Source organism: Podarcis muralis, chromosome 13 (assembly GCF_964188315.1).
Source record: "Podarcis muralis chromosome 13, rPodMur119.hap1.1, whole genome shotgun sequence".
NCBI lineage: Eukaryota > Metazoa > Chordata > Lepidosauria > Squamata > Lacertidae > Podarcis > Podarcis muralis.
Window position 1 is genome coordinate 33,200,705 of NC_135667.1, and position 24,835 is coordinate 33,225,539.

Genomic DNA, 24,835 nt, shown 5'->3' on the forward strand with positions numbered 1-24,835 from the left:
TCCCTCTTCCCAATTACTTATTTAAGTGGATAGGGAGTGAGAAGAGGCAGGTTGTCCCACCTATATGTAAACTTAAGACTCATGTTCACACAAACAGATTATTAAATGTAACAAGACATTAACACACCTCAGCTCCTGTATTTTTGTCATTGAGAAGTTAGTTAGCAGGAGCACAAATGCCTCTGTTGGTGAAGGATAGGGACGGCCCACCCACCTCAGGCAGCAGGAGCCACAGGAGTGGTAGATCCTATTGTAGATCTTTATTCCCCCTTGTTCCTGGTGTTGATTTTCATTCACTCCTTCCCTGGCGGAGGAAGGCATTTTGTGGTTTGCCTCACATGCGAAAATGTCTCAGGCCAGCCCTGATGAAGGATGAGAACTTTTACTCGTAAACAGATTGTTCACACATTACAGAAGCAGGGCTATTTCACTGTATGTCTCCTTCCTCACAATCTTCATTGAGATTCTTTTCAGAAGTGACTGAGTACTCACCATACATTAAAAGCGCATTTGAAGTACATCCCCTGCAAAAAAAAGAATACTGGGAATTGCAGTTTGTTAAGTGTGCTGGGAATTGCAGCCCAATGAGAGATAAACTACATCTCCCAGGATTCTTTGGGAGGTGGAAGGGATAGGCTTTAAATGTATGGTGCATAGACAGCCATACTTCAGAATGGTTGCCAGTTCCTACAAAAGTCCTACACTTGCTAGTGACAATGAAGCCTTATTTACCTAGGGATCCATCAGCCTCGCCATCCCCGGACCTTGGAGGGAACAAAAGTACCAGGAAAGCAAAATCTTCTTTGGAGAAAAAGAGTTTATTGAAATCTGTGCACAGAGATAATCTGTACACAGAGACAACCAGCAGGATAGCTCCTGAAAACTGGCTGTAAATACATGGCATTTGGCAGGCATTCTTATACTGTAGGTACACATTTCTCCACCAATCACCAATTGCCAACCTATAGGTACACCTTCCTTCCACCAATCACCAATTGCCAACCTATAGGTACACCTTCCTTCCACCAATCACCAATTGCCAACCTATAGGTACACCTTAGGAGGATAATCACGTTAAGCACGTTCCTCACCCATTTCCCTATCTTTTGGGCCTACGTGGCTTCTCTTATTCTTTACTTGACCAGTGTCACAAGCCAAACCTGCTCAAGCAATCTTTATTGGAATCTAAAGCCAAAGCTGCTCAGGCAATCTATATTGCAATCTATATTGCGACAGAGCTAAACCGTCCCTTCCTTCATTCCCTCCTCTTCTTTTGGACAGCCTTCTGGCTCGTCCAAGGCAATAGGCTGGTATTCACGCCTCAAAGCTATCACTCGGGGACCCATCATGCGCGACATTGTTTTGTGCACCATATTTTGCAAGCATTGCACCAAGCAGGGAATACAGAAGCAGAAAAGCAAAAGGATTATAAGTGTACTGTCAATACCATAATATGCCTGATTCAACCACCATCGGGGAGCCAATAATATAACCAATTCCATGGATCATGGATCACCTTCTGTAATTTTTAGCGGGTTTTCAGCTATCATTGTTTCCATGTGGTCAATTGTGGCCGAAATGCTGATATTTTACTCAATAACCTAGTCTCCATCTGACCATGTTCACCAGGTGCAGCACCTTCCTTGTCTCCTGCAACTAGGAGAACGAGGAACACTAGGAGGATCATCAAGGGGATAGAAGGATCGGGCCGTCGTCTCCCGCAGAGCCTATGACGCTCATGCCAGCAGAAAAAGAGACACATCCATGTGGCAAGGGCAGTTGAAATAACTCCCATCCACCAACCCCAATCACTCCATGGTTCCTCCCAGCAATATTCAGGGGGTGTGCTCATTGTTGAAGAGCCCACTGATATTTGTGCCCGATTACCTGTTGAGCCTCAAGGATGAGAGCCCACCGGTGAGCTGATGCTCCCACTATGTGGGTCAACTTTTCTACTAACCCTGTTGGGTGGATTGAACTCTCGTGCTGCCTCCCTACTGACCAGGGCATATGGAGGCTGAAATCCTGGGGTGGCAATTCTTATTTTGGGAGGCTCGAGCCACCACGATTGTCAGAGGTGGTGCTGCAGAATTTACTGGCACTTGTTCAGCAATTTCAATGCACACCTGGTTAAGGCTCCCACTCCTGTAATACTTGCATTAAGATAGGTTCTGTCCCATCTATTGCCTGGATTAAGAGTAGGACCTGGTCTATCAAATGAGGTTGGTACAGTGCTCTACCCCCCGAATGACAGTTGGTTACTTCCCCCCAACAGCAAGAGCAGTCCAGCTCTGCAACTTCCCGTAGGAGCACTACCCACGCGTGCTGGATAGTGGTGTGGAAGAGGAGCCACAACGGGGAAGCGGGATGTTTCAATATGGTAACCTCATCAAACCCCTGTTTCCAATAGCCAATGAGCACGCCATCTCTTACCACCGGCAAGACGAACCAGTCATAGCAGAGGTCAGCAGGCCAGTAAGGGCGGTATGGCTCGGTGGGGTCAGGGCTGTGGGACATAGAGCAAATCAATACAGAATATAACAGAAAAAAAGAAAAGAGAAAGTCCTTATGAAAGTAGAACCTGGTGGACTTCCTGGATTAGTCCCGGCACGGGTTTTCACGTAGGGGACGCTGCCCGCGGGCGCCCCTCCCATCCAATTCTTCAGCTGTGCGTTGAGATATCAGCTTCCGGTGTGATATCAGCAGAGCGGTTGTCTGCCAGGCATCTGGAGATAGTCAGCCGAAGGGAGTTCTCTGGATCTGGTGTAACTGTCCAGTCTGAAATGGCTTTCTTCACTGAGTATGGTGGACCCAAGGGGTAATGCCGGCAACTTTCACGGCCGTGGGTGTGGAGAGCAGGACGGTATAAGGTCCCTTCCAGCACGGTTGTAGCGGCGTCCGTGCCCAATCTTTTACCCACACTTCATCACCTGGCTCGAACTGATGCAGCCAACACACAGGGGTTGCGAGCCTGGGTCCACCTGTTGAGACAGAAAACTCGGAAGAATATCTGGACTTAATTATTCAATTGCATATCTTGGCTAGCATATGGAGTTAACATTCTAACATATGGGACTGGTCTCCCAAACACCTTAATGGGAGACTATGGACCCTGAGTAATGCCAGGGGTAACATTGTCACCCAATTAGACCCAGTTTCCTGTGTCAGCTTGGATGGCTGATTCTAGGGTCTGTATGCTGTATGCAACTTTCAGTTATAGTGCCTTAGCCAACTCCTGCAACACTGAGTGAACAAAGGCTGGTCCATTGTCAGCTTCTGCCCCTTTGCCAGGTTTAGGGCTCTGGTGAGCGCTGTTATTTCTGCCAATTGTGCTGATGTTCCAGGTGGGAGTGGCTTTGCCTCGATCACCTGGTCTTCCAGGGCTACCACTGCGTAACCTGCCTTCCGGTGTCCAGCCTCAACAAAGCTGCTTCCATCCACAAACCGTGACGGCCACTGGGGGTCTGCTTCATCTTTAAGGTCAGGTCTGCTAGAGTACACCTCATCCATTACTTCAATGCAGTCATGCGTGGGCTCCTCACCTTCTCCTACCGGTAATAGGGCAGCTGGGTTGAGGGCTGTGGTGACTTGGAATTTCTAACGCGGATGTAGTAGTAGCATCTGACATTTCCTCATTTTAGCCTAGGAGAGGAAATACGTGCCGTTCGGCAGATGGCACGCTGACTCTTTCCTAAGCGGCCTCGCCCTCCTCCCCGGGCGGTTTCTCCCAACGGTGGACCTCCCGTCTTCAGGGCCATCAACTTCTCTGCCTGGTACTTCTCCTTTTTTTTTTCTGGGCCTCTTCCTCCCTCTGATTATAAGTGGTCTGGGCTAGTTCCAGCATCCATTCAAGGGTGTGGCCCATAAAAACCTTCAATTTTTTTTTAAATTTTATCGGGCGCTGCCTGGGCTACAAAGGCCACTTTGAGAATTGGGGCGTTGGCAGCCTCATCTGGGTCCACAGGGGTATACTGGCGGTAGGCTTCCTTCAGCCTCTTTAAGTAGGCTCCAGGGGCCTCCTCTGTCCCTTGCACTCTCATGTGTGCTCGGGCTTCAGCATGAATTCGCCTATCCTCCTCTGTAGCTAGCAGGGCATCCATCAAATATTGCACATCATAAAAAGTGGGGTTGTATGTTTAAAAAAATTCCCTCAAACAGCTTAATGATTTTGGCAGGGTTTTCTTCAAATGAAGGGTTTTGGTTCTTCCAATTACAAACATCTGCACTAGAGAAGGGGACATGTTGAACTGTATAAGTTCTATTGGGCACCACCCCATCAGGTCCCGCGGGGGCCGGAGGGTCATATACTCTATGGAGAGGCATCACTCTGGCCGCGCCCTTTTCCTGTGCTTCATGTGCCCTATGGAGGGTCACTCTTTTCACTGCCTTCCCCACTCTTTCTGCCACATTCTTCTCTGTTCCCCTATGCATCCTGCTGCTTTTAACAAATGGGGACTGACGTCCACTTCTTCTGCATAAGGTTCCACATACTTTCTCAAACGTTCTGCCTGTTCCTCTGTTCATATATTTCCATCACTTGTCAACTTAATCAATCTTCCTACAAATGCCTCATCCTCATCATCCTCTTCTCTTTCCTCCCTTTCTCCATCTTCGCCCAGGTTTAACAATGCATTGTCCACAGGATTGGGGCTGGGCCATCTGCTCCCTGTGGCGGGGGTGGTGCCAGGGCTGTTGCCGGGGCATAAGGCAGTGGGGGCATTAAAACTTTATCTTCTTCCCTCTCTAAATCCTGGAGGACTGGGGGGTTGTCCTCCTGTCTTCCTGAGTGAGCAGATACGGCTGCCTGAGACTTTTTGGCAGCATGACTTCAGCCAAGGGGGGGGGGGGTTCTGTTCCACATTGGTCTTCCATGTGGAAATGTAGGGGATTTGATCAGAATGGACATTCAAAATGTTCTGATCTAATAGATTAATGAGTTGCAAATCAAGGGTCCTGGTGGACGGCCAATTTATTCTTTTGGGTGGGCCAATCTAATTCACACAATGTCCTCATCCTCCCCTCATCAGCTTGAATCCCCAAAAGCCTTCCAAAGGGGTGCTTTTACTTTGGCCAGAACCCATTTCTTCCAGATACCCCGCTCCTATTCACAGTAAAAATTCTCTCACACTTCACACACAACAGACCTGCCAGAAAATGCACAACCCTGCAATCGCCCAAGGGGAACGCTAAGCCCCGACCTTCACACATCAAGACAAACACTGGAGTATCCGGTACACACACCACACAGAATACACCAAAAATCACAATATATATATATCCCTCCTTCTTCTGTCCCAAACTTTTGCTGGTGGCACTCTAATGCACAACCCTGCAATCGCCCAGCCAAGGGGCACTAATACCCCGGCCCACACTTGACAATTCAATCACCGGAGTATCTGACATGCAACATACAACATACAAATCACAGCAATATAATTTCCCCTCTGTTTCCCTTTTATTTAACCTTACTGGCACACTTCTACCACGGCCAGTTCCCTTTTCCTGGCGGCACCTTTATTGCCACGGCCAGGTGAGGCTGATCAGGCCTCGCCCTTTCCCTTGGGCTTACCTTGCTTCCGCTGCGGACCTGTCCCCTCGGCGCCATCCTCTTGTTCTCCCTCAACTAGATGTCTCCACTCCAGAACAGTGTGGCTGGCTCCCCCCCACGAAACAGGTGGGGTGCGCACGGGAGCCTGCAAAACGCTGCTGAGCTGTTCACCTTGGTTGAGCCTGGCCCTCCGGTCCGTATTGGGGGGGGGGAGGCTTATCCCGGACGAGCCCCCAAAGAAATGAAGCCTTATTTACCTAGGGATCCATCAGCCTCGCCATCCCCGGACCTTGGAGGGAACAAAAGTACCAGGAAAGCAAAATCTTCTTTGGAGAAAAAGAGTTTATTGAAATCTGTGCACAGAGATAATCTGTACACAGAGACAACCAGCAGGATAGCTCCTGAAAACTGGCTGTAAATACATGGCATTTGGCAGGCATTCTTATACTGTAGGTACACATTTCTCCACCAATCACCAATTGCCAACCTATAGGTACACCTTCCTTCCACCAATCACCAATCGCCAACCTATAGGTACACCTTCCTTCCACCAATCACCAATTGCCAACCTATAGGTACACCTTAGGAGGATAATCACGTTAAGCACGTTCCTCACCCATTTCCCTATCTTTTGGGCCTACGTGGCTTCTCTTATTCTTTACTTGACCAGTGTCACAAGCCAAACCTGCTCAAGCAATCTTTATTGGAATCTAAAGCCAAAGCTGCTCAGGCAATCTATATTGCAATCTATATTGCGACAGAGCTAAACCGTCCCTTCCTTCAACTTCAGCCAAAACCAAACCAAACCAAACCAAACCAAACCAAACCAAACTAAACTAAACTAGACTAAACTAAACTAAACTAAACTAAACTAAACTAAACTAAACTAAACTAAACTAAACACTAACATTTCCTCTTCTAAGTATGAGAAACTGCTTTGCAGAGAATTGTGGGTAATTTTAGTGCCATTTTGCAGAAAGGGGAACTGGCAGCTCTGAGTGGTAAGGCCTATAGTGTATTTCCTTAAGCATCTATAAAAATCACAAGATTCATACTTTGGGCATCACTCTCTTCTAGTGTAAAAAGTTACACTTCTAGTGTAAAAAGGAAGAAACATAGAGTTGTCATATTTAAAAAAGTAAAATTCCTGGCACTCACAACCCCCCCCCCCCTGAGTAATTTTAAGCCTTTGGAGCTGGTTCCACCGCTTTTTGGCAAAATTCCTCCCTGACACCATTTTTACATCCCAAACCCATGACATGTCACATGTTTAGAGTGACTGGGAAGTCATCCAAGAGATACTTCTCTCTCTCTCTCTCTCTCTCTCTCTGTCTCATAATACTAGAACCCAGGGTTATCCACTGAAGCTGAAAAATGAAAAATTCAGCAGAGAGAAAAGTAAGTACTTCTTCATGTCACACAGGGGTGTGGGACTTCCAGCCAGGCCATTTTCTCCAAATCATGCCCACCTGTCTCACATCTAACATCATCTGTAACATCAGGTGTGGGGCCAATAGAAGTGTGGCAGAAAGCAGGATTTAACTTGTGGGGAGTTCAATCCTCCTTGGTTTGGGTGTGCAAAGTTCCCTGCAGGGAGCTCTCTTGTGCACCCAGACTCTGAGGAAAGCAGGATTGAACTTCCCAGACATCAGCTGATGCATGAGGAGTTCAATCCTGCCTGGTCTCTCTCTCTCTCTCTCTCTCTCTCTCTCTCTCTCTCTCCCCTCCCCTCCATGCAGGCCAACTTTTACAGATGAGTAGAACCACTGTCCTGTCAATCATCTGATGAAGGAGATAAAGATCTGGCCCACTTGACCAAAAATGCCCCGATCCCTGGTATAGCACATAGTTAAATTATGCCACAGGAAGTAGTATTGGATATAAACTTAGATGGCTTTAAAGGGGATGGGTAGATAAGAATCAGCGGCTGCTAGTCTTGATAGCTGCATACATTTACCAATAGTATTTGAGGAGAATACTATTGTGCTTATGTCCTGCTTGCAGGCTTTCCCTTGGCATGTGGCTGACCACTATGAGAACAGGGCGCACCCTTATCATGATTCTTCTTCCTCAACTTCCGGGGTTATGCTGTGACTATGAATATAAATTCAGAGCCTGAACTCTTGCCCTTAATTAGACTCCAGTAACCATCAATCCTTTCCCCCCAGAGATTTCAGACCAGCCATCCCCTGTACAGATTTCACACAAGGCCTCTCAAAATATGCATTTTGGAATCCTGCAGAGGGGAAGTGGCAGGGAGTCAATTTGGAGAAAATACATGGTGGGTAGAAAAGAGTTAAGCACCTATTTTCACCACTCCTTCTCCCCATGTCTGCACATGCTGAAGTTGCTTTTCCCTGTGTCGGGGGGGGGGGTCAATTTGAGCCTTGCTGAAATTACATATCTACACGGCACTGAGGGCTAGAAACTTTGTTTTTTTAAAAAGAAAGATGATATTCTTAGTTATCCAGTACATCTGTGTGGAAGCATTGTTTGTTAAATACCTTTAATGGCTGTGGGGTGGGAGGGATGGAACAGCATATTCCAAATTACTCTATATATCAAGAGGGGTGGTGGTCTAGTTTCCCCCACTCTGTCACCTTGACCCTGATCTCTCACAAGCAAAGACCAGAGACTGACTCTTCCTGGGACAGCAAAGTGTGTTTTCCCCACAACTCCCTCCCTTCCCATCAAAGCTGCTCAGGTAAGCAGCAGGTAGACACGGCACCACTGCACAATAATTGTTCTTTAATTGCTTCTCCTCCCTGCTCAGCCGCCGTGCTCCATAATAATTTCTTTTACTCTCTCCTGTCTGAGTGCGTTGAGGGCTGGCTGAAGATGCTCCAGATAAGGCAACCGGTCTCTTGCGCCGTCCAATTGTTGTCTAAACTATCAATCAAGTGTGGCAGCTCGAGGAAATGTGGAGGGGTGGGGTGGGAAGAAGCGTTCTGCTTGCATAAACAGACCCAGTGCTTTGCTACGCTTTCTCTTTCCTCTCTCTCCCCCCCCCCAACCCCAACCCCCCACCAGACAAAAAACAAAAAGTGGGGGGGAGGGGGAATCTGACAACATGGAGTCCGGCCCATCAATCAAAGCAGCTGGTGGAACAACCTCTCCCTAGTGTTAATAAATACATTTCCCTTCCTTTTATTGGATGCTTGTCCTAATTTGTTTCTCCTCTGGATTTCCTCTCTCCCCCCCCCCCTTCCGAAAGTGAAATGCTTGCCCGTTTTTCCCCTCGCTGCCACCCCCGCCAACTCCCAGCAGCCCTTGAGAAAGCAGATGTTAGGCTGCAGAAACAGAGCCAGGCTGAGGCTGGAGTGGCCCAGTAGGCCTCGGTTGCCATAGCGACTACTGAGACCGCCTGTTGTCAGCGTTGTGCCTCGTCTCGCTGGCTCAGTGATTATCTCCATCTCAGCAGCCCTCGCCATACGGTCTGGGCTATAATCAAATCCCCCCTGTTCATCCCCTCCGGAGAGCCGCACACCAACATCTCTGCCTCCCTCATGCCCCCATGATCAGAATGCATATACGTAGAGCAAGCATTCATTAGGAGACATTGCTAAGGGCCTCTCTTGAGTTTCCATTTGCAGGGGAAAGGGGCAGGAAGCAAACTGTAGAAGATAAAGCCCATGCATATAGCTCCGCTTTAACTTCTCGTTTCGTCCAGTTTTGATCCAACAGAATCAAAGTACATGAAAATTGTTCTGCTAGGTCTGTCAGGATCTCTAGTTCTGCCTTCTGTTTCCAACACAAGATAGCTGGGTGCCTCTGGTTGCTCATAGCCATGGTAGAAAAATGATGGTCTGTTCATGTTGTTTGCCCTTAGCATCTGGTATACAAAGGTAAACTACCTCTTTACACAGAGGTTTTGTTTCCTAGCTTTAAAATCAATACTTCATAGAATGTCCAGTGCTCAGTTTACTGTTGGTATGGCCTTTAGGGGTGGCCACTTAATGCATCAACACTCCCCTCCCCTCCCTAAAAGAAATAGGGCAAAAGCAGCACTTATTCACATATACAATTCACATGTATTGATGCAAATTTAGAAATAATTGCTATAATTATACTCTATTGTGGTTGGATATGTTTTCGAGCTTACCAGCATGAGTTTGACCAAACTGCGGGAGGTAGTGGAGGACAGAGGTGCCTGGCGTGCTCTGGTCCATGGGGTCACGAAGAGTCGGACACGACTAAACGACTAAACAACAACAACATACTCTATTGACTGGCAACTTTGAGGCCCTTGCTCTCCATTCCAAGTTCTTAGATCAGATAGACCTTCAACCAGAGGACTCATGGAAATGGGGAAGAGTTCTCTGATATCCCTTGAAATAGAGGACTGTGCTGTGTTAAATAGGGTACATGGCCATCCCCTACCATGGAGGTTCAGCATAAATGTAATTTGGCCCTCAACTCAGGGCCACTTGGGGAGGCCAGGACTGGAGGGCCATTTGGCCTGGACCTCAAGCTCAAACGGGCTCACAGATATAGGCACTTTGGGCATTTAATAAGTTTTGCAACTGTCAGACCCTCCAAGCGTTCCTATTTTCCAGGAACAGTCCCAGATTTACAGAAGCCATCCCAGTTTCTGGTTTGATCCAGAATGTCCTGCTTTTCTTTAGGGTGCCTCTATTTTCGTCAGAGAAATGTTGGAGGGTATGAACTGTTTCTATGCATATCAGACCAAAATATAGCACACACTCTCAGCTTAGAGCTGCAAATTTAAGCAAATAAGAGATGTGGTTTGGTAGCAGACATAATTCTTTCTCTTGGGGGGGGGGCTGATAGAGATTTTATCATATTAAAGTGTCCAAAATGTTCATTAATGTTCATAAAAATATATTGAGTCTGAAGGCACAAGATTAGACCATGATGAACGCATCCTCACAGATCAGCTGCTTGTGTAAACAAACAGCTGGCTTTTTTTCTGGTGCCTTGTTTTGTTTTTGTACATAGCCATATTTTCTTTTTTATCATGGCTAGGGGCTCTAAAGTGGCCTAGTCCGCTCTGGACCTCTGATACGGCCTGCCTCAGATAAATGGAGACAAACACTGCAGAATTACTACAAGCAATGCCTGAGTTCTAGACAACTTGGAAGAACCATCCTCCATCCTGGTGTTGCTTATTAACTGCTGTTGGAAATTACAGACCCTCCATGTATCCCTATTTTCCAGGGATAGTCCCGGATTTACAGAAGCTGTCCCAGTTTCTGATTTGATCCCCTAATGTCCCGCCTTTCCTTAGGACGTACCTATTTTCATTGGAGAAATGCTGGAGTTATGCAACCCTTGAGCCAAGGAGATAAGTAACTAAACAACCTTTAGAAGACATCTGAAGGCAGCCCTTTATAGGGAAGTTGTTTAATGTTTAATGCTTTCTTATGTTTTTATATATGTTGGAAGTTGCCCAGAGTGGCTGGGGTAACCCAGTCAGGTGGGTGGGGTATAAGTAGTAATAATAATAAAAATAAAAAATAAAAAAATAATAATGCTTTTTTCAGCTGGAACTCACCAGAACTCCATTCCAGCATCTCTCAGGTGGGCGCCATTGCCCTTATAAGAGAACAAGGGAGGCATTCATGGTGAGTTCTGACACTTATTTTTCTCGAAAAATAGCACTAATAAGAATAATTGAATAGGATGTCCCTATTTTCATTGGAGAAATGTTTGAGGGTATGAAATTAATCAGATTCCTGAATACAGTAAGTGGCTTTCCCTTCATTGTTATTCTCAGGTCCTAAGATACCCTTCTCTGAGAACACATTCTGTTACCCCAAGGTGGCATATAGAATGAAGCCAGGCCGGGCACAGGAAGCTGCTATATTATGTTTTAAGGGGCCTGTCAACATGATGTCCCCATCCATGACAGAAGGAGTAGCCGCACCAAGGCCCCCTTTGGTCTCCCACAGACCTGATGGGCCTTTTGTACAGCCTTTTCCAGAGTCCATTGACTGTAGCTCTGTCTTTGTCAGCTTGTCAGACGGAGGTCGAGGAAAGAGTGAGGGACTTGCTCTCAGGGCACGACAGGATAAGATGCAAGGATGAGACGCACATATTGGGTTACAGTGCTGGCAGCAGAAAGGTTCAGCAATGCAGAGATTGCCCTCGGGTTTCTGGCCCCTGCTCCTCTACTGGCTTTGTTCTTCGCATGCTTTTTATATGGGAAGTCTCTTAAGCATTGCTGACAGATGCCTCATTTGAAGTCCCTGCTTAGAGAAGGCCTTTGTGCATCCCACATAAGGAACTTCCAGATAGCAATGACAGAAGCTTTTCCCCATACTCTGTTAGTTAAGCATATTTTTTCACTCTAGTTTCTAGAGGGGTACAAGACCCAGTACAGCCCTAGAAATATACAGTGGTGCAGAAAAATTGGTTGCTGCAAGATGAGTTGACCTAGCATGCCTCAAAGATCTATAATTTACCATTTATTGTTTTTTAATATTTGTACAGCTTTTGCATGTACAGGCATTCTAGTCTCATGCGGGGACGCCTGTACTGTCCAAGCAGCAACAGTTGGCCAAACTCACAAGCCTTCCATTTTTCCTCCTCCCTTACCATCATAATTCAGTAGTTGAATGTTCTCTACTATATTAGGTCATGGGAACCAAGGCAGTGAAAACCTGAAGCAAGTCAATCCACCCAACTTGCTGCTGCTCTTAATAAACCCCTGAGCAAACTGATGTGTTTTTTTTTTAAAAAAAGGTTGAATCCTTACAGATGAAAAAGAAAGCACTCCGCTAATTTTAAAATTGTCTGTAGAATCAGAATTGGATCCTAAGGGTCATCTAATACAATCTCCTACAGTGCAGGAGTCACAGCTAAAGAATCTCTGACAGATGGCCATTTAACCTCTGTTTAAAAACTTCCAATGAAGGAGAGTCCGCCACCTTCTGAGGTAGTTTATTCCACCGTCAAACAGCTCTTACCACCAGAAAGTTCTTCCGAATGTTGTATCTTACATTATTCTTGATAACCATTTTTCACCCAGGTTAAGTCTCTCCCCCCACCCAATGTTACACTACTGGCCTAGTTCTGCAAATTTACTATTTATTTGCTGTATACCACTTTTCTGTTCAAAGAGCATCTGACGGCACCTGCCATCCAAATCAGTAGCCAGTCAGGACTGTGGGTCCCAAGACAGCACAAGACCTCCAGTAAGTAATGGACTTATTAGCATATACATTGGGAATCTCATGTGAGCGAACAGGCAGAAAGTGTAACTATTTCATTTCTATCTACAAACTTGAAAACATAAGAAAAGCCCTACTGGATCTGACAAAAGGTGTATCTTGTCCAGAATCATGTTTCTACTGTGTTTGACTAGCCATTTTCAGAAGACCCTTTAGGGTATGAAGCCAAAAGCCTTCCCATGTTGTTTGTGTGGTCAAGGCTGGGTTGCTGCAAGGCATTCTAAAAACAAAACCATGCCGATAAAATGACAGTGGACATGTCCTGAAATAGCTGTGAGTGTCCTCACCCACCTAATGCATCACTGAGCAAATCAACCTCATCAAAAAGGCTGAAGACTAGTGCTAAGGCAAACTACACTTGCAGAGATTGTGCTACTGTTTAGGGTTGCCATATTTAAAGAAGTAAAAATCCAGACAAAAAAAGTTGTGGAGCTTTTGGGGGGCACACACTTCCTGGTTCTGTTTGCAAAAACCCAGGCATTTTGCTGATTTTTAAACCCCCACCCACCCCAGATGCTAATTTCGCTGTTGCAGTTCTGGAAATGTCTGGGAAAGACTACTACTGTTACATTTTTAAAACATGATTATATTAAAAATGAGATATTATGCTTTTTGAAAAGAGACAGAAGAACTATGGGAGAACCAAGATTAGATGACAGCATCAGATAGGTTTCCCTATCATTGACACACAATTGGTTGGGGTTTCTTTGCATAAGAGCTTCTAAGCTGAGTCATTGCAGAAAAGGAATACTGTAGTTTGCCTGAGCAATCAGAACTTGGCATTTCAACAGTGGCACCTGCTGAAATCCTCCACCATTCTTAACTTGCCCCAGTTTTTAACAAATTTAATTTTTAAAAACAACAGCCACAACAACAACCCCCTACAATCATATAGTTTACTAGATGACATTTTTGCTATTTGAACCTGTGTGGGTCTTGGGAATGTCTATATATATATTTGGTATTACTGTACAACACAGTTGCTAACTTATTTTAGGCAGCTCCTTCTCTGGTCTCTTTAGCAACTGCCATTGCATGACACTGTTTATCTCTGTTCATTGAAAATGTTCACTGGCTGGTTTCTGGAGATCAAGTTGCTATTAAAAGCACAAGCGCAAGACCAAACCTACCACCACCCACTGGCCAGTTCATCCTACTGCAAGATACCCAGCAAAATGTGTCTATAATAAGACCCATTCTTATTAATCATCCTGCTGCAGGATGATTAATTTTTTAAAAAATTGTTGTTCTTGAGAATCCCTTTTTCTCCACCTTTTGTTTTGACAAAGCTGGCAGTAGGTATGGGCACCTCTGTCAGTTTGGGTTCTCTCTGTTTCTCATTGTGCAAATCTTCAGTTCTCTACATTGTCTCAGCAATCTGCACTTTAAAAAAAATCCTCGTGAAAAATTCATCAGCATTTCAGTGCAAATTTCTCCTAATGTAAACATGTTTGTATGCAGTTTGGGCCAATACACAGAGTTTTGCAAGCAGTTATCCCTAATATAATGCATAATTGTATGCTGCTTTCAGGAGTATATGTATTTGTAAGCTCACTGTCTTCTAAAATGTGGATTTTGTACACATTGCTTGGCTGGAGAACCCCATTGCAACATCTGCAGAAGTCTGAGTTTCAAAGGAGAATTGTGTTTTGGTCTGTGTATTGTTTCAAGAAGTGTGAATTGGATAGCTTATCATTAAACTGCAAACAGAATCAAATCCCCCACAATCACCATCCTTGGCTGCCAGGGCCTGTTACTGGGCTCTTTCACAGGTCCCATTCATTTCAATCAGAATTGCACAGGAGAACTTTCCAGCAGATGTTCAACTAGATGTTTTATAATTGTGCAAAGTGCTTCCCCGCCTTTTTTGTTTAAAGTAAATAGCAGCCACAAAGAGCCCCGTCCCACACTGGAAATGTGGTGGATTTAACCCTTTGCTCCTGTCATGATCTGAATCCAAATCCCCCACCCCCTTTGCAGATACTAAAGTTCCAAAGAGAATATTGGGAGAGAAGCTCCTTTTCATTGTGAGTGTTTTGTGAGTGTTTTGGGGGTAGGGAAGCTCAGTCCAAAAGCAGCTGTCTTCGAGCGCCCTCTCCTGGTGAAAACCATCAAACACCTGGAGTTGCGGCTGCATTTTATCCCCCAGCCCACCCATTGGGGAAACACTAAACTTGGAATATAAACCAGGACTCAGCTCTGGAATATGTGGATTTAAATGGAAGAAGAAGGTGCTATTAAATGGCTGTAGATGTGGCTGTCAATTTGCCCCTGGCCCGGCCCTCCTCCTAAAATTTAGCAGGGAGACCTATATCCCACCTCTTACCTCCCATGCCAGTCAAAACTCCCCTTGTGTAATTTCTGTATGACAGTCTACTGTTAAGGGAAAGGCTAGGAACACAGCTGGGGGTCAGGGGGGGATGGGGCAGCCCTATATGCATAATCCAGCTGAAAGCAGAGCACAGCTCTTTTGATGCAACTGGAAGTTGTTTGCGTTTTGTAGGTTGCAGATTTGGCACATGTGACTGCTGAGTCCCCTTGCTCTGCTGTAATTAGGTCTGAAAGAAGCATTCTATTGGAAGCACTATACCGTATTTTTCGTTCTATAAGACGCACCAGACCACAAGACGCACCTAGTTTTTGGAGGAGGAAAACAAGAAAAAAAATATTCTGAATCTCAGAAGCCAGAACAGCAAGAGGGATCGCTACGCAGTGAAAGTAGCAATCCCTCTTGCTGTCTTGGCTTCTGGGATAGCTGTGCAGCCTGCATTCGCTCCATAAGATGCACACACATTTCCCCTTACTTTTTAGGAGGGAAAAAGTGAGTCTTATAGAGCAAAAATTACGGTAATAGGTTGCTTTGCGTGTTTAGTTGTGTGGGGAGGTGTCGAGCCTGCAGACCCAAAAAAGCTAGCAACTCTCATCTCACTTTTCCATCTGCTCAGAAGGTTTTCATATTGTTTCAAAAATGTGCTGAACCTGTTTGATCAGAGGTGGCAATGGGAACGAAGAAATGTCTTTCTCACACCATTGGAAGTTAAAGGAATTATCTTAAGCTGAAGTTAAATAATAGTTTTAAAGGAAGTTGAAAGTGATTTGAGACACATTTCACTTACTGTTCCCTTTGATCAATCAGGTTTAGGTTTTTGAAATACAAAAACCTGCCAAACCTCTTTACCGGAGGCAGAAGGGGAGTGAATGTACACAGCACGAAGTAGCACCTTTCAAGATTTCATTGATGCTCTAAAAACAAACAAACCTCATCTTTATCAGCAATCATCACGATCACCATATTTTATATACAGTAGATGTTGAAGTGCTCAAAGTGCACAATGCAACTGATGTCTACACCTTGGTAATTAGGGTTAAAAGTTCTGAGCAGGCCCAGTTATCAGTACTTCTTACAGTGTTAAACTGACCTTCACTCTCATGTGGACTGTGGAAAATACATGGAAATAAAAAGGGAAGTGTTACCCCCCCCCCACCTTATCTCTCGTTTTGTGCACACCTAGAATAGCAGATCTGACGTTTCTGCAGAAGTTTTATGGGTTTTCTGGACTGGAGTGTGCATTTCAACAATGGCTGAGAAACAAAAGAGATTTTAAGTGGTAGGGGGAAAGCCATAGCAAGAGATTACTGGGGAAGAGAACTGGTGAAGGCTAATTTGCTTTGCACAGATATAGGAGACAAGAAAGGGGCAAGAAGGCACCCCCCCCCCTGTATTCTTTGGAGAACTCAGTCCACTGATATAATACCATTTATGTTTCCTCGTCTTGTGAACAAGCATTTGAAACTGGGGAGAGGGAGGAAGGGGAACCCACTGATGAGGCTCTTGGTTTCCTCAAGGGACTGAACTGCTTAATTAATCATAAAGTCCTCCTTCAGCAGGAGCAGCCCAGCTGTGATGCTAGCCAATCCTTGAGAAGGCCATCCATCACTGTCAGTACTAAGGACCAATCCGTGAGAAGGTGCCCTGTTGACTGTCAGCCAATGGCATAGGCTTGTGTTCAGGATAGAAACTATAAAAACAGAGGCTGATGAGAATTAATTCTCCATTATTTGATTCTCCTGTTCCTGGAACTGCTAAAACAAACAAAGTTTATGTTCAGATTTTGTTTATTGGTTTGCTTTAAAAACCACCAAGAAACATATATACTTTCTCATTCAGATTCTTAGATTTCATGCCTGCAAGTAGGTACTGGGAAATCAGAAGACTTCAGAATCTGAATTTTAAATTTTGTCAGATATGTGCCTAGCTGTTATTTATTTTTATGCCGTAATGATGATGATTTGTCTTGAGAATCTTTTGATAAAAGGGCAGTATATACATATAAACATATGTCTATATTCTCAAATGTTACGTGTTTTAAAGAGAACTAAACTATATACGATCTGCAATTCAAATTTTAATAGGAACAAATTTTAATAGGAGGGAGTGCTGTTGAGTCCATAGGGAAATCAGTTGTGAGATCCCCCCCCCCTCTAAAAATTGCTACAGCCTAATATTTAGGGATTTGTTTATTTTTTAAAGTTGATTAAAAATGCAGGATTTTCTGCCTCAAAATTCAAAATAGCCTTCTAAAGGATAAAAGCAAAATTTAAAATATCTCCATTGATAAAATTAAACAGTTTAATATAATCTCAGAAGCCAGGTGTTTGACTTGAAGTTTGGAAAATATGGTTCTAGGGGATTTCAGCTGATTAAATTTAGGTGGGGTGTGGATTTCAAATATAATTCCAAGTTTTCGGATACAAGGTTCAACAGAGAGACAGAGAGCGAAGGAGCCCCTCCCCTAACACAGCTCAGTTCTATCTTACTACAAAAGAGGTTGCAGAAGAAATAAATGTGTGATGCTTTTCCTTATCTTCCGGGTGAGGAAGAAAGTTTAACTATTTAGTTTCAAAATGAACAATAAGGCAATACCTTTACTAGGCCATCCAAGATGTCACAAAATAGTGTGCAAGTGTTCAAGTTCTCCAGAAATCATAATTAGGTTAGTTTGTAAATCGTGTGTGTGTATGTTGGCTGATATTGAAGCCATACAGACAGCTTTTAGGTAGCCTTAACATGGCAGGATGTAGCAGAAATGCAAATGATGCTCTAATAGGTGCTATATAGATTGTAGGTTGTACCAAGAACTCCTGAAATGGAGAAACATGGCACTGATTGATCATTCTTTTTTTTAAAAAAAGATTATCAATCTGTCATCCAATATTTGGTAGTTGTGATGTGATGATTTAATTAGTGAGGGTGCTGTGCATTTTGAGTGGGGTGCATGCCTATTGTACAGATTTTTAAAAACTGGGTTGAAGTTGTAGTAAGGAACCAGTAGTTTTTGTAAATCACAGTATAAATGTCAGAAATTGAAGCTTGTCAGCATTCCTCAGTGAGTCCTGTCAATGCCTCTTCTAATAATTGTCTAGCAATTATTTTTCCACTGAATTCTGACAGTCTCAACAATCTCACTTTTTTTTTACATTCACACAGTTAAATATGTTTGACAGCAGTAACCTGTAATTGCCAAAATCAGCCACTGGGGGTCGCTGTTTCAGTACTAAGGTTGGCATCTGGCTGGGGGAGTAATTAAAACTGTTTATTTGATGAAGGTAGGAATGTTGGGTTGATGGAAAGATGCTTTATTCTTCTGGCCTCTTATGTGGGCATGAGTTTCTGAAAGAGTTTGTCCAGAACTGAAATATATTTTTGTGAGTTTTTCACTGCATATTATACACTATCTGCTGCAGAGTCCAGAATTAACTATCAAATGCTCTTTTGAGACTCATGACTGCAACACACTATGGAGTCCTAAATTTGTGGAGAGGGAGAGTAATTTAAAAAAAAACAAAACATTTTATTGAGGGGGGAAATACATGAACAAAGACATACAGATACCACAAATAATCTTATTGAGAAGGTACAGTCATACCTTGGTTTTCGAACAGCTTAGTTCTCAAACGTTTTGGCTGCCAAACGCCACAAACCCAGAAGTGACTGTTCCAGTTTGCGAACTATTTTTTGAAGCCAAACGTCCGATGGAGCTTCCTGCAGCCAATCAGAAGCCGTGCCTTGGTTTCCGAATGTTTTGGAAGTCAAACAGATTTCCGGAATGGATTCTGTTCGACTTCCAAAGTACGACTGTATTTCTTTTATCTCAGATTTGTAATAAATTGAGGTGGCCTTGCAGTGGGCAGGCAATCTGGGGCTGTGGGTGACCCACTTAAATTAATGAGCTTATGTTAGTTGTGCCCATTAATAGTGTTGACTACCACCCTGTTTTTCTACTAGTGGCAAGGGTCATTTTTATTGCAGGTACATATCGGCTGTCAGAGGTTCTTAAGGTGTTGCTAAACACTTAAAAGACTTGAGTCATAACATTTGCATGTGCTAATTTATATGTACAGATACGAATTTAGGCAGAGGGTGGTTTGGGGGGGTGGGGGGTGGGGAGCAAACTCTGACTCTTCTCAGGGTATATTCTGATCCATGGAGTGCCAACAGGATTTTCTGGGCCCAATATGTGGTATAGTGTGCTTTGCAATGTGCCCAACTGCCCTGTAAGCAGGGGGTTTGAATTGTTGAGAAGGGAAGGGTCAGCACAAAAGACCCAGGGCTCGGATAACCAATCTGGTTCTCTCTACAGCAGGCATAGGCAAACTCGGCCCTCCAGATGTTTCTGGCCTACAACTCCCATGATCCCTAGCTAGCAGGAGCAGTGATGAGGTATGATGGGAATTCTAGTCCCAAAACATCTGGAAGGCTGAGTTTGCCTATGCCTGCTCTACAGCATGAGGATCCCCTTCCCAGTGCTTAATGTCTAAAAGAAGAGAGTGGGAGTCAGGGCTGGATTTAGGTTTGATGAGGCCCTAAGCTACTGAAGGTAATGGGTCCCTTTATATGTCCAGCTGTCCTTTGTCAACAACATTTTATAAGAGAGAGAGAGAGAGAGAGAGCGACTATATATATTTCTATATATAGGCACCCTACAGACATGAGCAAACCAGTGATATTTTAGGGAGCAGGCTAGCAGACAGGGCCCATTACTTACATCATAGGAGCTTACACAACACAAAACACTGTTGTAGGTTTTATTTTATTTGTTTTTTATCATATATTTTGGAAATGTACATCCAGATTTATTTATTTTTAAAAAAAATTTGGGGTCCCCAAGAGAGTGAGGTCCTAAGCTATAGCTTGTTTAGCTTATACGTAAATCCAGCACTGGTGGGAGTGTGTGTGTGTGTGTGTGTAGCCTAATGATGCACAATCATAGGATGTATTGTGTGGCAGCACCCAGGTATCTTTATTCCTAGATATGAGTGGTAGCTGTTTGTGGCTGCTACTGAATGATGCTGAGAATGCACTCTGCACATGCTTAACTGCTTTGCACATTCTAAGGCCTAATCTTGGAGCTGAAAGAGGCCCTAGCTCAAATCCAGCTTCACTCACATAGTTTACCCCACAACCTTCTTTAGCCATTGTTTCACACTCACTATCAAAGCATCAATAGTACTCATGCACCTAACATTCTGCATTCTTTCCCCCCATGAACATTGCTACTAATGAGCAAAATTAGAGGAATTCTCAGTGTACTCCTATATATTGTTAGTGAAAAGTAAGGCCCATTAAGTTCAGTGGGGCAAGGACTTACTCCCAGGTAAGCGAGTGTGTAGGATTGCAATTTCAAAAGCTCTATACCAGGATGCTATCTGCTAGCCACAGGGGAAATGGTGAGTGTCAAACGACCTCAAGGCTGAAGTTGATGCTTATTCAAAACAGAGGTGCAAGGTCCTGTGCATGAAATGTAACAAGCAAAGGATAAATAATGAACTGACATTTGCACTTAGCCTTGGCCACCTGCCTCCACCTGGAGATTGTCCTCTATGAGATGCCCTAGCAATGTGTCCTGCACAAAGGTTCATTTTTCCAACATCAGGAACTAGTTCTGAGTGTTATGACATGCCGTTCTACACTAGCTGAATAATAAAAAGCTGTATGCGTGCAAGTGACCTGCAGGGGAAATATTCTGAGGTTTTAAAAATTATTTTAAAGCATAACAGCTTTTCTTTTATGGCAGATTCAGATATTCAAAAGAGAATTATAACATGCACAACGAAGCTAAGCTGCTCTGAGCATAGCTGTCAACTTTTCCCCTTTTTTAAGGGAAAATCCTATTCGGAATAAGGGAATTTCCCTTTTCAAAAAAGGGAAACGTTGACAGCTATGTCTCTGAGTCTGGTCAATGTGGCTGGATGAGAGTCTGCCTGGAGAACCATAAACATTGCCTTGAATTCCATGGAAGAAAGGCAGATTGTTGTGAAGAGTTTCTATCAGATTTCTGTCGCAAGGGGTCTGAGTGTGGGTTGTCCTGAGGCAATACCTGCGGAAACTTCTTAGGCTTCATGGTTTTTGGTTTAAGCATGGTTTGTTAACCAGTAATGTTCAGGTGATGTGCCTCCACAGGAGCTAAGATGGTCCAAGAAGGCTAAGTGGCGGTTGACTCATCCTTATCCCACCCACAGCCAGAGGGAAGTGTAAACTAGGTTTGTATATTAAAGGAAAGCCACAACTGAGAAAGAGGCTGAGGGGGACAGAGCTGGGTTTGTGTTCTGTAAGTGTCTTAGGGTGCTGGCATGGGCATGGCCAGGGTGGGCAGGGGGCAGCTGCCCCCCTAAATCAATCAAAATCAATACAAATCTGCGGTTCTAACCCCCCCCCAACAAAAGCCTGTCCCCACTAACATAAATCCTAGCTATGCCCATGGGTGCTGGCTGTCTCCCTAGATATCTGATGGAAGTCAGTGTGGTGTAGTGGTAAGAATGCTGGACTAAGAAAACCAGGGTTCAAATCCCCACTCAGTCATGAAATTCACCGGGATAACATTGGGCCTATTTGCATCTCTCAGTGTGCCTACTGCCAAGACTTGGTGCACATGCCAGAGTTGGTGCATTTACGTATGTGTCAGTATGCTGGTGGATGTTGCTCATCTTGTGCCAGCAGCAGACATCTGCATACCCATCGCTGCTGATCCAAGGAGTGGGAAGTGTTAGGAAGCTGCCTCTCTGTGTCAGACCGATATCTAGCTGAATATTGCCTGCACTGAACTGGCAGCAGCTCTTGGGGGTTTCAGGCAAGGGACATTCCTAGCCCTACCTGGATATGCTGGGGGTTGTACCTGGGCCTTTCTGCATGCTCTGCCACTGAATTTCAGCCCATCCTAAAGTGTTGCTGCACAGAGGTCAGCACAGTTATGAGCCAAGATGAGGCATACAGCTTGGATACTCTCTGCCCATGGAAGCAAAGAGATCTGATCCACAAGACACAATTCCATCAGGAAGCCCTGTTGAAATAGATGGGAGCTGTGCAAAAGACTTCTCTTCATTACCATGAGGCTTCTACCAGAGGACATCTTGGTAATTGGTAACTGTACCCAAGGAAGAAGAGGGGCCTTTTAGATTTCTTATGCCAGTCTTTAGCTGGGCCTGTACTCCCTCTGTACTCCTTCTGCCTTGGCTGGATCAGAGCCCAAGTGTTTTCTCTGACGTTTTCTTAGAAGCAAACTATAGACTACTGCTGCACATGTGACAAACTTCCAGCTCTGTTCCTGGCCTGATGAGCTAAACCTAATGGAATCCCCTCTTCAAGGTGAGGGAGCCCTGTCCTCGTTTGCATCCCCCCCCCCAGTGATGGGAAGGAGGAGCCCACACAGCTGCAATCTGTGGAAAGTGAGCTTAGGCTTGCTGCCTGCTGCTCTCTGCTATTATGATTTTATTTTATTTATTTAGGGAGTTGTATCCAGCTCTTCATGGCAAAAAAAGCCTTTACAAAGTGGCTGATAACATCTGCATTTCGTATCTGGTAATCATAGAACTGTAGAGTTGGAAAGGACCATGAGGGTTATCTGATCCAACCCCCTGCAATACAGGAATACAGGGCTCAAACCCACAACCCTGAGATTAAGAGCCTCTGAGTATTGAACTATAAATTTCAGCTTTCTGGTCTTCTAGGGAATCACCCCGCTACCAATTATGTGGAAGAAAACAGGACAGGGCATAGAAAGCCTGACCAATACATTTTTTCTAAGGGCAGTACCAAAGAGAGGGAATCCCATCTCACTGCTCAGCAGTTTACGCAGTGTTTTCCTTCCTCATACAGCACCATGCATGATCATATTATAAGCAGCAGTGACAGGTGTCTGGTACCTATCTTGGTGTTTAAAACCCTTTGGTTAATTCCCTGAAAGAGAAAGCCAAAACCTGCTTGGATGCCATTATCCCTGACATGGGAGCACTAAGCCCTTCATCCTAGATATGCAGAAGCCAGCTAAGGTTTCTTGGAGGTGAGGGAAATGCACTCTGCACGTGCTCAGATACACTCTGCTATTGACATGCTCCATTAATACGTGTGCAACACACAACCTCCTAAGACAGCAGCATAAAAGCATCCCAGTTCAGAACAGGAAAGATAAAACACTTGGCAGTGAAAACCCAAATCCAGGGACTTAACACATCCTGAACCCAGCTGAGAAGGAACTTCTGAAACCGTTGGGATTTTATGTGGATCAAATGTGAAACGACATGACCAATGTGTGCCAGTAGGTGGCGATGCAGGACCACAAATCGGCTTCCTGATCCCAGGGACAAATTTGTGTTTCTAAAGAGGGAGAAGGTGGTGGAAGAAGCAGCAGGCCAGGAGAGGGTGCTAAGGACCTTTGCTTTCCATAGGATAAATTTCATACAGCTGAATCGGGGGAACCTTGTCTGTCACTCAGGATGCCACTGCACACCAAGGGCAATGGGGGAGGATTGTGATTGGACCCCATAAAGCTATTATCAATATGGTTTGCACCACCATGGCTTCACAAACCAGAGTTGCACCAGCTCATTCCTTTCCTGCCTTTTCTGATGCTGTTTACCCCAACTTTGTTTTTCACCCTCTCTTAATCCTAATATATTCTTCCCATCCTGTTTTATTCCTTCTTAGCAGTGGTGCTGTCGGTGTAGGATTTGGGAGCAGAAGCCCAGGGCCCCCCCAAGCAGAACAGGCCAGGCTGACCATGTTTTCTAAGCAAGCGAAACACTACACATTAAAAGAGCCTCCACCCTGTAAGGCCATTAAGTCCATTGTCTAAAATTACCGTAGAAAGCAACTCTGTATACAACTCTGCTTTCTAGCATGATGCACAATTCCTCTTGAAAGCAGCTGTAATCAAATTCGCTATTTTTTTTTAATGCTTCAAAAGATTAATTTAGTTGTAGAAGAGCATATAAATCAGAGCAGTGATTCTCAAACTCTCTGCCCTCAGGATCCACTTGAGAGGACTGGAATTTGCTGGGGCCTGTCAGTCACAAAATAGTGTTAGATGGAGGTAGGTGGCTTTTACCGACTTTCTACTGATATCTAATCCATCCTTGGAAATTGCTTTGTTCTTTTGCCAGGACAATTTCCCTTGTGGCAAGGAGTTCCACAGCTCTGCTTTCCTCAAGTTAAGAACAGGCATTTGCTCTTGAGGTGTTGTGACTCAGCCTCTCCATTTTAAGCTGATTTGCTTTAAGTGGAAAAGCCTTTTTGTTTTATATTTTTTCCCTTCCCATCCCGTCTCTTAAAAATATTTTACCTGTCTTCTGTGATTTCTTCTCCCACTCTCGTCACACGCAAATTGTACTCTATCCCCCCTGCATCGCAAAAAACCCTACTAGTTAATTTCATCTTTCCTTTCCTGTCCTTTTGCAGTTACTTTTCCTAGAATACCTTTTCTTTCTTACCCATTCCTTTCTATTCCCTGTTTGTTTACTATCAATAATAAATATATTTCTAATATCTAACATCAATCACTTTGCGATTTCCTTTAACACCTCCTGTGGCTCTTTCCCATCACAGGAGGGATGATCTCCTGTCCACCTGCCACCCCAGCCTTCAACTGCTGTCTTCTGGCCATCTTTACTCAGCATTTAAGTAGTTGTTGGTGCAAACCTTGGTTGGGCCCAAAGGCTACAGCACAGCTAGAAGCTTGGGACAGGCAAGGCAGGATGAACTGGCAGGCCATAATACTGAAGCCCACCTGAAAATGAGCCCACATCCTGGGCTGATATTTGA

The 24,835-nt window shown here is 44.5% G+C and overlaps 2 long non-coding RNA genes across 3 annotated transcripts; one reads left to right on the forward strand and one right to left on the reverse strand.

Moving 5' to 3' along the window:
• Positions 1 to 799: 799 nt before the first annotated feature.
• Positions 800 to 6,325, reverse strand: LOC144325127 (uncharacterized). Of its 2 annotated transcripts, none has more exons than XR_013390422.1 (2): positions 5,570 to 6,325; positions 800 to 2,981 (listed from the first exon to the last, which is right to left on the reverse strand). It is a non-coding gene; the product is annotated as an uncharacterized LOC144325127 (long non-coding RNA). The 2 variants fall into 2 exon arrangements; XR_013390421.1 differs by having other exon boundaries at positions 800 to 3,548.
• A 4,726-nt stretch (positions 6,326 to 11,051) lies between these two features.
• LOC114583726 (uncharacterized) lies at positions 11,052 to 24,313 on the forward strand. Its single transcript, XR_003703581.2, has 3 exons — positions 11,052 to 11,133; positions 12,631 to 12,705; positions 24,045 to 24,313. It is a non-coding gene; the product is annotated as an uncharacterized LOC114583726 (long non-coding RNA).
• The last annotated feature ends 522 nt before the right edge of the window (positions 24,314 to 24,835 follow it).